Raw genomic sequence first — 14,104 nt, 5'->3', positions numbered from 1 at the left:
CTTCATGTATGCAAATTTGTCACCTTTCTCTTTTATGAATTCTGTTTTTGTGACATGTCTAGAACGACTCTGTTGACTCCAAAATTATATCTACGAATCTCTCTGAGAGTCTCTTTTGTTCTTCTTTTTCTAACAGTTGTGTCATCACGAATGAATAATGGCTTTTAACAAAATATGTTTCTGCATCTACTGGGGCAATCGTTTTTAGTTTTCTTTTCCCCATTAATCTGTTAAGGCAGTGAATTACATTGATTTATTTGCTGATGTTAAACCAATCTTGCTTTCCTGGGGTAAACCCAACTTGGTCATGATATGGTATCATTTTTGTATATTGCTAGGCTTTTCTTTTCTTTTGCAAGTATGTTGCTTAGGATATTTTCATCTACGTTTATGAGACAAGTTTGTTTGTCATTTAAGCTTCTCAAATTTTCCTGCCTAGTTTTGGTGCCAGTGTTATACTCCACAAATCGCAACAGGTAGTGTGCCCTGTATCTCTAGTCTCTGAAACGTTTGTGTAATGCTGGAATTATCTCTTATTCAACTATCGACAGAACTCATTTATTAAGCTATCCGGTACTAGAGATTTTTTTTGTGACAATTACTGAATTTTCGATTTCACTTTTTCATGGTTTTAGTTCAAATCATGTTTTTACATCTTCTCTCCATTTGTTAAGTTGTATTTTCCTGTATTTCCACTTCCTCTAAATTTTCAAACTTATTGGGCCAAAGGTCTCTAGCGATGTCATCCCCTTTTGATTCCTAGTATTAGTAACTTGTGCCTTTACTCTTTTTTCTTTATAAGTCTCACCAGAGATGTATTCATTTTACTGAGTTTTCAAAGGATCAGTGAAATGTTTTGTTAAAATGCTGCATTGTATGTTTTCTCTTTCGTTATTTCCGTTTTTACCTTTCATGATTATTTTTATTTCTTTGTGTTTATCTTGTTACTTCTCAAGACGGAGGCTTAGATCATTTTCCAGCCATTCTTCTTCTTTTCTAAGAATACATGCATTTAGGGATACAAATTTTCACCTAAGTTAGGTGTCTTCCCAAGCTTGGTCTGTAACATTTCCATTGCCACCTACTTTAATGTATTTTGTCACTTACACTCAAATGGTGCAAAGTCAGGCTTAAATGAGAGCTGATTTACTTACGGTTTGTTGGTCATGAATTAGAGGGTGAATGCCGCGTTGGGGTGTCAGCTGATAGTGGTGGTTTACCATCATCACCACTGTTGGTTAGCTCTGAATACTGACACTTTCATCTCTAACAGTGTCACCAGAGGGAAGCTCAGTTTTCGAGCTGATTACTTTCAGGTAGGGAATTCTGGGTAAAAGCAGTTTTAAGTTCTAGGCTTGCTCTGCAGGTCCTGTCTTCTCCTATGAGACCCAGTCATTGGACCCAGTAATTCCTCCGTGCCCTCTTAGAACTAAGTTGATTTAATTTTTTTCTTCACATATCCCCTGGGCGTTTTAGTTACTCTCAGCAGGCACACTGGCCCTTACAACCTACTTCACATTTATCAGATTTTGAAGTCTCTAATCTCGATGCAGGTACAGAGTATCGTTTAGGTCTAAATATGCATCATTTAGACCTATCACATTCATTATTTATTTAGTTCTATGTTCTTATTAACTGTGTGCTTTTAATCTACTATACACTGAGAGGCCATTTCAAGTCTCATACTGCTATCCGTGTCTGTCACAGTCCTATGTGTTATACCTTCCTCAGATATTGTATTCTTTTGTAATAGAATATGCCCTTCTTTTCTGGTTCATTGCATTCTAACCTTAATTATTCTCCTATTTTAAGATTGTGACTTGTGCTTAAAATATATATATATATAGTCTGGAAAATCAGCCTGCATAGGCGAGGTCATACCACAGCAACAAACAAATGCAATATGAATTTTCCTTATGGTTTGGCGATGGCGCAACGCCATACCATGTTCATTCCAGGATGTAGCTTCCTTCCACTTAAGATATAGCTAATTCTTAAATTTTTTGATCGGAGGTAAGAGAAAGCATTATATAATGTTATGTAGAAGACTTGGAATGAAATGTATCTTGACATACGGATACACGTTAATAGTATGCTATGACCTATTTTAAAGACTTTCCATTAGGATTACATGTGCCATAGACCAAGATAAATTGCATGGACATGCTTGAGTTCAACAGGGAGGTACAACACTCCCACTGGGGATAGTCGCTTCAGGGTGTGGTGGTGAATATTTTGTAGACTAATATGAAATACAACATTTGCTATAGTTTGTTCTTTTAAATGTTCATCCTTCAACATTTATGAATCATTTGCTACAGATCTGTCTTGAGAATTTAGCATAGAGTTGAGTTTTACTTTGTAATCCAATGTGAAAATAGTGTTATCAGTTCCTGGCAGTGGAGTATTAAAGTTTCCAACTATAAGTGTGGATTTGTCTATTATTCCTTTCAGCTCTACTAGTGTATGTTTCATGTATTTCTAGGCTTGATTCTGGCTGCATACACATTTAGGACTGCTTTGACTTCTTGCTGGATTTACCCTTATACCTTTATGCAGCATGCCATCTGTGCCTGGTAATTTTATTGCTTTGAAGTACACAGTCTCTAATCCTGATATAACCACTTCTGTTTTTTTTTTTAATAAATTCCGTAAGCATGATATATTCTTTTCCATCAACCTACTTTCAATCTATTCTTGTAGTTGTGTTTGAAATGCATTTCTTTCAGACTAAATCTACCTGGGTCACTTTTCTTTCATCATTTCTGCTCATCTCTATCTGTAATTGGTATATCTGGAGGATTTATATATATTTTTTATTTTTTCCTGTCTATATTGAAATAAAATAGACAATTGGTTGCTTGTATTTACATTGTAGAATTCAATGAGTTTTTTTTCAGTTATACTTGGCATACAATAATATACCAGTTTCAGTTGTATAGCATAGTGATCAGAGATCCACATCACTTGCAAAGTGATCACCCCACTAAATCTAGTACCCCTTCCCCCCTTACATATTTATTACAACATTACTAATGATCTTCCCCACGCTACACTCTACATCTCCACGTCTACTCTGCAAATATCCATTTGTACCTCTTAATCCCTTTGCCTTTTCTGTCCCATCCCGCCAATCCCCCTCCCATCTAGCATCCCTCTAAATGTTCTCTCAAGTTATGAGTTTATTTCCGCTTTTGTTGTTGTCATTGCTGTTTATTTCGTTCTTTAGATTCCACATGTACACGAAATCATGTGATATTTCTCTTCCTCTATCCAACCCATTTCACTCAGCACAATACCCACGAGGTCCATCAAGGCAATGTTTTTTTTCCATCCTCTTCCTTTTAGTCTCTGTGTATCTTTTAATGTGAAGTGAGTCTCTTATAGGCAGCATACGTAGGGGTCTTGTTCTCTTGTCCATTCAGCCACTCTATATTTTGGTTGGAGCACTTAATTCTTTTCCATTTGAGGTGCTTGTTGATAGGAATGTAGTTATTATCATTCTTTGTTCCTATTTTTGAGACTTTTTTTTTCTTCTTAAAGAAGTCCCTCTGACATTTCTTGTTATACTTGCTTAGTGATGCTAAATTCCTTTACTTATTTTGGTCTGAGAAGCTCTTTATCTGTCCTTCGACTCTAAATGATAGCTTTTCTGTATAAAGTATCCTTGGTTGTAGATCCTTGGTTTTCATCACATCGAATATTTTGTGCCAAGCCCTTCCATAGTTACCAGTCTTATGGGTACTCCCTTGTAGGTAACTAACTGCTTTTTACTTCCTGCTTTTAAGATTCTCTCTTTGTATTTAACCTTTGGCATTTGAATTATGATGTGTCTTGGTGTGGGCCTCTTTCCATTCCTGGTTTTGTGGACTCTCTGAGCTTCCTTGGGTTTTATGTCTATTTCCTTCACCAGGTTAGGGAAGTTTTCCATTATTATTTCTTCAAATGGCTCTTCAAGGTCTTGTTGTCCTTCCAATACCCCTGCGACATGGATATTTTTACATTTAATGTGTCCCATAGGCTCCTTAAGTTATTATTATAGTCTTGGCTTCTTTTTTCCTGCCATTCTGATTGAGTGTCCTTGGCTTCCCCATCCTTTATATAGGTCATTTGATCCTCTTCTTTATTCACTCTGCTTATTCCATTTAATACACTTCCCATCTCAGACAATGTGCTCTTCATTTCCGACTGGTTCCCTTTAACAATTTCCATTTCCATTTTCATGTTTTTATCTCTTTGTTAAAGTTCTCGCTGAATTCGTCTACACTTCCCGTAAGTTCATTGAGCATCTGTATAACCAGTGTTTTGAACTCCGCATCTGTTAGATTGCTTGACTCCATTATTCCTGAGTCTCTGCTGTTTTCTCTCATATGGTTTCTGCTTCTTTGTATTCCCATTTTGGCCGCCTTTCTGTGTCTGTTTCTATGTACTAAGCAAAGCTCTTAAGTCTCCCGGTCTTATTAGTGGGGCTTTGTGTGGTAGGTTTCAGTGTCACAGACCTGAGTGGGGTTCAGCTGCAGGCCAAGTTTAGCCCCAGCCTGTGCCCCTCCAGGGCCACCTGTTAAGATTCAGCAAGCAATCCACAGATGCCGTGCTTATAGTTGCCTCAAGAAACCACACCAGAAACCGAGGCCAGCTGCCACCAGTGTGAGTCTAGGCGCTGTTCAGCAAGGGGCACCTGAGAAAGGGAGGAAACACGTGGATGTGGCTTGTGTAGGGCTGCGAGTTGGGGGAGGCAGAGTTTCAGGGACTCCTCTGGGCGGAGAGAGGTGTTATCAGCTTGATGATATCTCAACTATGGCAGCACTGCTTCCAGCACACTGGGACGGGGGGTGGGGGAGGGCTCAACGGAGAAACAATGGATACCACCGGCACTTCTGTACAGAGTGAGTCTCACCTCAGCCCTCACTCCGACAACTCTGTGTCCCCCGTAAGTCCCTGATGCCCCTTGTGCAGCCAAACCAGAGCTGGTGCTCAGAGCGAGCAAGATTGTCACCACAGGAGTCCGCTTGCAGACACGGCCCCTTTAAGAGGTGTCTGCGGCTCCCGCTGCTATGGCCTCTGTCCCACTCAGCCACTCGAGACCGGGCAGCCTTGGGTCCTCACCCCGTCCTACTGTCTCCTGTTACAGGGTGCCTTCTAAGTTCTCTCCCTAGTTTTATGGCTTGTTCTTCTGGATCCCAGGTGATTTTCCTTGCTGTTTGCTCCTTGTTTCTGTCACAACTTCGATTTGGTCTCCAGAGGGATGAACAGAGCCTCTAACATCTACGCCGTTTCGGAGGCATTTATATTTAAAGTAGAGAGTCATATGTTAGGACTTCAGTCTTTCTCATTTTAAAGTTTTTGTTCCCCGTTTCTCATTTCTGTATCTCTTTGAAGCGGGAGAGGGAGAGAGGGAGAGAGGGAGATAGGGAGAGAGGAGAGAGGGAGAGAGGGAGAGAGGGAGGGAGGGGGGGGAGGAGGATGAGGGAGGGGGGAGGGGGGAGTGAGGGAGGTGAGAGCGAGATAGAGTAGAGAGAGATATAGGTGCTGGATTGTTGGGGATCTGTGAGGTATGTTTTAGTCAAGATTCTACACTCACCCCTTCCCTCCCTCCCACCCTCCTTCCTTCCTTCCTTCCTTTTTTGCATCGCTGTGCATTACTTGAATATATTTTAGAGTTCCATTTCAATTCTTTGATATTGTTTTGAAATAGACCACCTTGTACCTTTATTTAGTGGTTGTTCTAAGTATTATAATGCACATGTGTAACCGCCATCTACAGATATTGATATTTTATGATTTTGCATGAAGTTAGAATTCTTAATTCCATTTAGGTCTATTTACTCTCCTAACTTTTAAAATAGAATTGTTTCAAGTATTTTCTTTACATGCAATGAGCATCAGATAGACAGATTTTTGTTTCAACCATTGAGCGTGATTCAAGAAGCTCATGAGAACATGGATCATTTATTTTATTTACACCTATCTTTAATCCATTTTGTCAGTCTGATGTTCCAAGCTCTCTTCAGTTATCCTTTCCTTTTTGTTTGGAGAGTTTCTTTAAGCCATTGTCTAAGGGTACATCAGCAAATCACAAATTATCGTAGTTTTCCTAGTTTTGAGTATGCCTTTATTCCACCTCATTCCTAAAGGGTAGTATCTGCAGATATAAAATTTAGAGTTGTCAGTTCTTTTTTCGAGGACTCAAAAAATATTTGTCAAAGGGTACAAACTTTCAGTCATATGAGGAATAATTTCTGGGAAGCTAATGTACATACAGTATGGTGACTATAGTTAATAATAGCACATTGTAAACTTAACATTTGCTAGGAGAGTAGATGTCATGTGTTCTCAACACACACAAAAAGGTAATTATGTGAGACAATCAATGTGTTAGTTAACTTGATTCTGGTAATCATTTCACCATGTTTACGAATATGAATTTATCACATTTTATATCCAAAATAACTTTAAAAAATCGCCCCCACTTCTTACTGTCTTTCATGCTTTGAGACAAAAGCGTCTAGTGTCACTGGAATTGCTTTGCCCCTGTAAATAATGTGTCATTTCTCGGTGCTTCATTTCTTGATTATTTTCTTCATCTTGAGCTTTTCGTAATTCAAATATCTTGTGTCTCCAAAAGGCTTACTTTTGGTTTGTCTTATTTGGAGTTCACTCATTTCCTTGAATCTCTAGATCAATGGTTATTGGGTTTTTTCCTTTCATTAAATTTGAGAATTATTCAGCCACTATTTTTGAAAAAAAGAAAATGGCATTACAAGTTGGTAGTTACTCCTCCTTCTGGCATTCCAGTTATGTATATGTCATATAATTTGAAATTGTCCCACAGTTCTTGCATGTTCTACTTTACATGTTTTTCACCTTTTTCCTCTTCACGTTTCACTTTGGGAAGTTTCTACTGGTCATTCTTCAAGGTCACTGCTTACTTGGGCAGGTCACAACTATCAATGAGCCCATTGAAGACTTTTCACAACTCTTGTAAAGTAGTATGAATCCTGGAATTCCCTTTTTAGTCTTTCCTACCATTTTCATCTACCTACCTATTCTTGTGTGTTATCTTTTTTAAATTAAATTTATTGGGGTGACATTGGTTAATAAAATTACATAGGTTTCAAGTGTATAATTCAATAACACATCATCTGTATATTGTGTTGTGTGTCCACCACCCAAAGTCAAGTCTCCTTCCATCACTGTATTTTTGACCCCCTTTTCCAACTTCTGTGTCATACCTGAATTGGAGCTGATGTTTGCTTTGACTGTTTTTTCTTTCTGGAACTCCGATGATTCAAGTGTTAGACTTTTTGTTTTTATTTCACAGTTCCTAGAGTCTCTGTCCATTTTTGTTTGCTTGTTTTCCACATGACTATATTCTGTTGATCCGTGCTCAAATTCGTTGATTCCATCTTCTCTTTTCATCGTTCTACAATGGATCCCAGCCAGCAAGTTTTTAAATTTGTTTATTGTAGTTTATTTTTAGTTTCGTAATCTCCATTTGGCACTTTTCATATAATTTCTGTAAACTGGCAGAGATTTTCTATTTTCCATTTATTTCATAGTAATCCATAATTACTCCACCGAGCAATTTTACAGTGGCTACTTTAAAACTTTTGTGTGATAGTCCCGACATCCGATTTGTCTCTGCTGGTGTCCGTTAACTGTCACTTCTCATTCAAGTTGTGATCTCTCTGGTTTTAGGTACGAAGAATGTTTTCTCCTTGTATGTTGCATATTTTGAATATTATCTAAAGAGACTCTTGATCCTTTTAAGAAAATTGCCTTGTTTAAACATTTGGCCTGATGGTTCTGGCCTACTTAGGTGGGCTGTAGTTCCATAAGCATTTAGCTTAGTGAGCCTTTGCAACATATTCCTGAATTGCACTGGTCTTCCGGCTCCACCTGAGTTTGTGATAGATTGTGGCTAAAGGTGCCTATAGGGGCAGAAATGCTTCCGTTGGTCGTCGGGTATCCTTAGGTAAGGGTGTGGGATTCAGGACTCACAGAACATAGAGCTTTTTCCCTAGGCTGTTGTTCAGCTCCCAGTGCCACTGGCTTTCCTACTCTATATCTACCAGTATCCCCAGGGGAGGGAGGCATCCACCAGGGCACCTGCTGCTGGTGATGGGAGGGCTAGGATCTGCAGGACTGGGTGCCTCCCTGTCATTTGGTAGAGTGCTGAAAGCCCCCGGAACTGGTTCACCTTCTGGTGCACGGTGGACATCAGTGAAATGCAAGACATAGTTGCCTTCTGTTGTTGGGCGGGGGGGTAGGGGTGGCGGCTGGGAAAGCTTAGCCTTGATATTCTACCACTGGAAGAAAGGCCATGAGTCACCATGTCTGGTTGGCACTCTTCTGTTGGATGAATAGAAGAAAGGCACTGGCCTTGGATCACCTTCTGCCATTGAGTGGACACCTAGAAAACACGGGTCCTGCTGGAGTCACCTGTGCAGGTGGCGAGGCACGCCTGTGGTTGTCCTGAGAAGGATACGGGGTGGGTCAGTCCTCTTAGGATCAGCTACGGGTACTGCTTTAGGGAAAGAGAGCCCTCTGTTTCTTTCATTATGGTGTGCAGAGCGGGTGATCCTGCCCAACAAGGCCAGGATTAGTTGTTATAACTACTGCATGCAGACGGGCCTGTTAGATAGGTCAAGGGTCTCAAGGCCTGGGCAGTTCTTCTAAATGTTGAAATGCAGCACAGCATTTTGCAGACACAGCTGTAAGAACTGGGTAAGTGTAGCCAACTGGGGAGGAGAAATCAACATGTAATTAACCAAATAGTGTACACGAGCAATGGCTAAGCCTCCTTTCTGGGAGACAGAGGTTTAGATGTGAGTCCCCTGTCTCCTTTACTTGCTGCAAGTACATAAAAGAAGCTAACAACCACGTCTCATTCTTGAATTCAATACCCCAAGCAGTGAACCCCTTGAGTTTGGAAATAAATCTGGTGACTCGGATGGGACTCCCATAAAGGGCTTCCTTCTCAGCTTCCTGTGGATGGTTGGGAAAGCAGTCGGCAGTGGCAGCTCATTCAGGTCTTACTTGCCTGCATCTCCACTGGACTGAGGATCTGTTCTATAGGAGACTCCTGCTTTGGTGCTGACCAGTGGAACCGCTGCCTGTTCTGCCACGACAGTGAGGTGGTGTAGCCACCTGAACCTGTTTCGTTCAGCGCTGTGGAAGGGAAGTGGGTAGTTCAGCCCCTGTGCCCGCTTTAATCAGTGTTCTATTCTCATTTGGGGTATAGGGTTGTCAGAAGGATAGTTTTATTTCTGGTGCATGCTTGGTTTCAGGTTGGTCGGGAAGGAACTGCCTCTGAGATGTTGGATTCTGAGCCATACCTAGGTCTAACTCTGGAGAGTTGAGGCATGCCTGCGGGGCAGTCCAAAACATGCTCGGGTGATGCCCTCTGGTCTGGTTGTCTGGTTGTCAGGGGACCCTGGGTCACTGACAGTGTTTCCTGTGGGCTAGAAGTTATGGGATCGTAGTGCCCACCACCCTTTAGTTGCTGTCCTGCACGAGTTGGATTTGTTCTTTATGTGTATGTTTGCATTTGCCTTGTTAGATGTAAATGTGCCGGCTATGGGAAACTCAAATTCAATCTCTGAATGCAGCCCCTTGGGGTGCTTTCTCCAGAACTGGATATAATACAACAAGTGGGTCAATGGTAGGAAACTGCCTGCCCTGTCCAAGGCAGCCTTGCTCCAGGCTGGGAGTCTATCGTGGGTTTGGGAGGCATTGTTTTCAGTTTCTTTGCTTCCTCGGGTTTCAGTATTTCCCAAGAGTTCTCCCGCAAACCCTGCCCGCTTCCGTCCAAGGAGCGCACTTTCTGGAGCACCTGCAGACAGAGTGGAACTTATGAGGTGAAATGGGAATGGTTCCCAAGCAAGCACGATGCCTTGCGATTTCCTGTACATCAGGGTTCCGGTCAGACAGGCTGTACCACCCTCAAGTGAGCTCATGCTTTCTGGTGGAGGTGTTCTGGGATAGAAGAGAGGCTCTTTACCTAGAAGTCGAGCAAGAGCGAACGGCCACGGTTTGGCTGTGGGACTCAGAGGCCAGTCTATGGCTAATGGTGTCAAAATAGACGCTTGGATTTTACCAGTTTTATCTATGAGCCAAAAATGAAGCATGTTTTGTAGACTGTTTGAATACATGACCTTCCCCGAACAATCATAGTTCTTAGAAAAATAGTTACTATTAATTTATTCATGCGGAAAACTCCCACTGCCTCCTTTCCTCTGAAGGATAAGGAGAAACAATTACCAATTTATAGCAGATGTGATTTCAGAAATTTTACCAAAGGTGTGGCAACAGAAGCCAAATAAAACTGTACATAGAAAGCAGAGAACCCATGGTCAATGGATATGAGGTGATATATTCCTTCAGAGATAAGTTTTGCCTCAAACTCGAGGCAACAAGTACTCTGGTTAGAGAAGCATGGGCAAAGTCGAAAGTAGTGGTTTCCACTCCTGGTCACACATCAGAATAAGCTGGAGAACTTTTGAGAAACATAGATTCCGGGAACCCATGCTAGGCCTGCTGAATCTGAACATCTTGGAGTGAGAACTGGGAATCTATCTATCTATATATATATATTTTTTCAATGCCCTCCAGAAAACTCTGACAGGCAACAAGGCTGAGGAAGCCCTGTTTTAAGACGGTGGTGAAAAAAGACAAACCCAGGTGATCAAAGGTGTTTTCCAAGCCGCAGTGGAACATCTACACATGTGCAGAAAGGTGACAACAGGTAGGACCAAAGCTGTCCATGCTTTGTCTTTAGCCCCAAATCTGCAATCCAGAAGAATGACTTAGAAATTTCTGTTGTTCGGGCTCTGTTGTGCTCCCCCCCCCACTTTATGAAACTGATTTATTTTGCCATTATGGGTTTTTTCTTTCTCATTAGAATGAAAAACCTTGACAGAGCCGACCAGTAGTTGTCCTCTTTCATTAATTTTATCTACTACTCAACAAATTCATTTGAATTATAGAGTCAGACCTTCTTTTAGTTCAAGGACAACTTCTGTATACACTTTGATAATTGTTTCTCTTCACAGCATTCAAGTTTACTCCTTTGGAACAACAAAAAACTTAGGTTGGGTTTCCAAAACCCACCTTTTATATTTGTCAGTCACTTTATTTCTTTGCCTTTTCCCCTTAATACTGGAACAGACTTTTTTTTTTTTAGCTAGTTCATCACATTGCTGAATTTATTTTTTACTGTATCATTTCAGCACTGTAAAGATCCCAATGTCTGTTTATTTCCATTGTTGCATTTTAGGTTGTCTTGAATGAGTTTTATATTTAACCAAGTTTCTTTTACATCTATTAGCCTTCTATGTCAGTATTTCGTTTTTAAAAAAAAAATTTTATTTTGTTAGTTTAAAGTATACAGCATGTTAATTAGACAGCTACATAGTTTATAAAACGATCCCCCTAATTGCTCCTTCTCTCCACCTAGCCAATACATTAAAGCTAACTGCATTCTCTATGCCGTGCTCCCCAGCCCCCGTGACCATCTATCAACTACTAATTTGTACCTCTTTAACCATTCACCCCATTCTCCCAGCCCCCAACTCCCCTCCCCTCTGTCCATCACCAAATTGTCCTCTATATTTGTGAGTCTCTTTTTGATTAGTGTGTTCTTTTTGTTCCTTAGATTCTGCATATAAGTGAAATCGTATAGGATTTATCGTTCTCTGTCTGACTTATTTCACTCAGCATTATAACTTCTAGGTCCATCCATGTCATTGCAAATGGTAGGATTTCATTTTTTAATGGCTGAGTAATATTCCATTGTATATATGAAACATAACTTCTTTATCCAATTGTCTGTTGATAGGCATTTAGCTTGCTTCCATATCTTGGCTACTGTAAATTGTGCTGCCTTGAATATTGGGGTGCATAAATCTTTACAAATTATTGTTTTGGCTTTCTTTGGATAAATATCCAGAAGGGCAATTGCTGGGTCAAAAGGTATATCCATTTTTTATTTTTTCATAAACCTCTAGACCATTTTCCATAGTGGCTGTACCAATTTGCAATCCCGCCAACAATGTATGAGGGTTCCCTTTTCTCTTCATTCTCTCCTGTTTGGCCTTTTTTTTCCTCTTGAAGATTATCTGATTGGATTGGTGCCAGATAAAAGAAAGGAAAGTCGCTATGGTTTTAAAATGTAGTTTGACTCGACTTACTGGAGTTGCAAAATGAAGGAGGTAGAATCAACCACATGTATGTACTTTGAGTAACAGAAACCAAAAAGTTGGGCTCTCTAGCTGCACGGTGTGGGAAGAAGGTGGAAATGACACAGGGAACTGAAGTGCTTTCAGTCTGATGGGGAAAAAAATTGTTTTGAAATGGTATAAAGTGGGCTTGAAATGTTAGAAAGGTTTTCGAGAGGTCTTAAAAAGTAATTTACTGGTTCCCTGTCCATTCACTTAGCAACCAAGTAATGGTGGTCGTCATATCATCATCGCTGTCATAATCAAACATTTTAAGTGACATCAGCATTTTTCGTAGGCATATGAAAGAGCGAATATCTGCAAGGATGATTTTGAGAAAATCATCATCAGAAGGAAATGGGAACCTGAGAATGGTCCGTAGTGGTAAATGGTAGATAACGAGTCTTTCACAAATAAATAGTGTCAAGGAAATGCTCTTGTAGGAGGAGAAAACCCAGTGATCGCCAACTCTGAGCAGGTGCACAGCCGTGCGGTCCCTTGTGTCAGAGCCCAATCACATCAAGAAGACTCATGAGACCTCAGCTTCTTTGCTGAGCAGCAGTCCCATGCTTCCCCCTCTGGGACTGCCGTGCTCTTTCTCATACATTCTTCATCCACTGTGCTCGCCCTTTCTGCATAGTCGCTTCCTGCCCAGATCCTATCTGTCCTTCAAAGTCCCGGTAGACCTCATCCCCCCACAGGGCCCGGTGGCCTCTCTCCCTGATTTATGTGGCGTACGTCTCCCGTTAGAGTAGTGCTTCTATTTGCCTCTCTCCCCACCAGAGTATGAGCTTATGTGTGGCAGGGGCTCAGTCCCCCACTGGAGCAGGGACTATGTCTGTTTTGTTTATCCATTGTATCCCCAGCATGAGGACAACTCTAAATATGCAGTAGGTATTCTTTAAGCATGGTCAAAGTAATGAGCTTCATTTACCCATGAGCCCTTGTGCTTGAGGAATACTTAACATCTACATCTTGCATTTGTAAACACATATTTGCAAGATTTACATGTTGTCTTTGCAAACACCTCATTCACTCTCAGTTCATTTCAAGGGATTTTTTTTTAACTTTAGTTCCCTGAAAATCCTTGGAGAGTCTGAGCCCATATATTAAAAGATAACTTTGTCCTGAATGGAAATCATGGCTTGGTATCCTAGAATACATGGAAAGAAGATTCAAATATGATGGCACCTTTTCTTTCTGCCCCCTTCTAGCAAATGTGTTTTCTCCCTTGCCTACTGCAATCCATTCTGAGAGGTTCAGAATGCTTCGTCCTCAGGGAGGCTGTCCATTTTACTATTCATTGTGCTTTTCCGTGGTTCTCTAAAGAGAACTAAGCTGTGTTTTATGAACTGGTCTAGAACAGCAGGAAGCGGCCACAGTGACCACAGCCAGGTCAATGGCTCAGAGCACAGGCCCGTGGATTAGGCTGGCCCTTGGTTAGCATCACAAGATGATTGCCAGCTTTAAACAGGGGGATGTAGAAAAGGTGTAGCCAAGCCTATTTGCTACTATTCTATTCCTATTCTATATTCTGTCTCTTTATGCACTCCTGTTCTTAGGAATCCCAGAACCTAAGGAACCCAAAACTTTCATAAGTCAGGCAGCCAGAGAACTTCACCTCTCTCTAACTCATGTGCGTGTTCAGCAGGAAGCAGTTACAGAAGTATGACCCTCATCCCCATTCCCTCAAGAATGTGAGTGAAAAGTCTCAGGGGGGAATGGTTAGCTAAGATAAGTGTCTCGAGGCCTGGGTGGTTCTTCTGAATGTTAAAATGTAACACAGTGTTTTGCAGATGGAGCTATAACAGGATGAGCTTGACGGGAACTCAACCGGATAAGTGTAGCCAACTGCAAAGAAGAAATCAGCATGTAATAACCAAACA

Source organism: Rousettus aegyptiacus, unplaced genomic scaffold (assembly GCF_014176215.1).
Source record: "Rousettus aegyptiacus isolate mRouAeg1 unplaced genomic scaffold, mRouAeg1.p scaffold_m13_p_9, whole genome shotgun sequence".
NCBI classification, from domain to species: domain Eukaryota; kingdom Metazoa; phylum Chordata; class Mammalia; order Chiroptera; family Pteropodidae; genus Rousettus; species Rousettus aegyptiacus.
Note: the sequence above shows the minus strand (reverse complement) of the source record.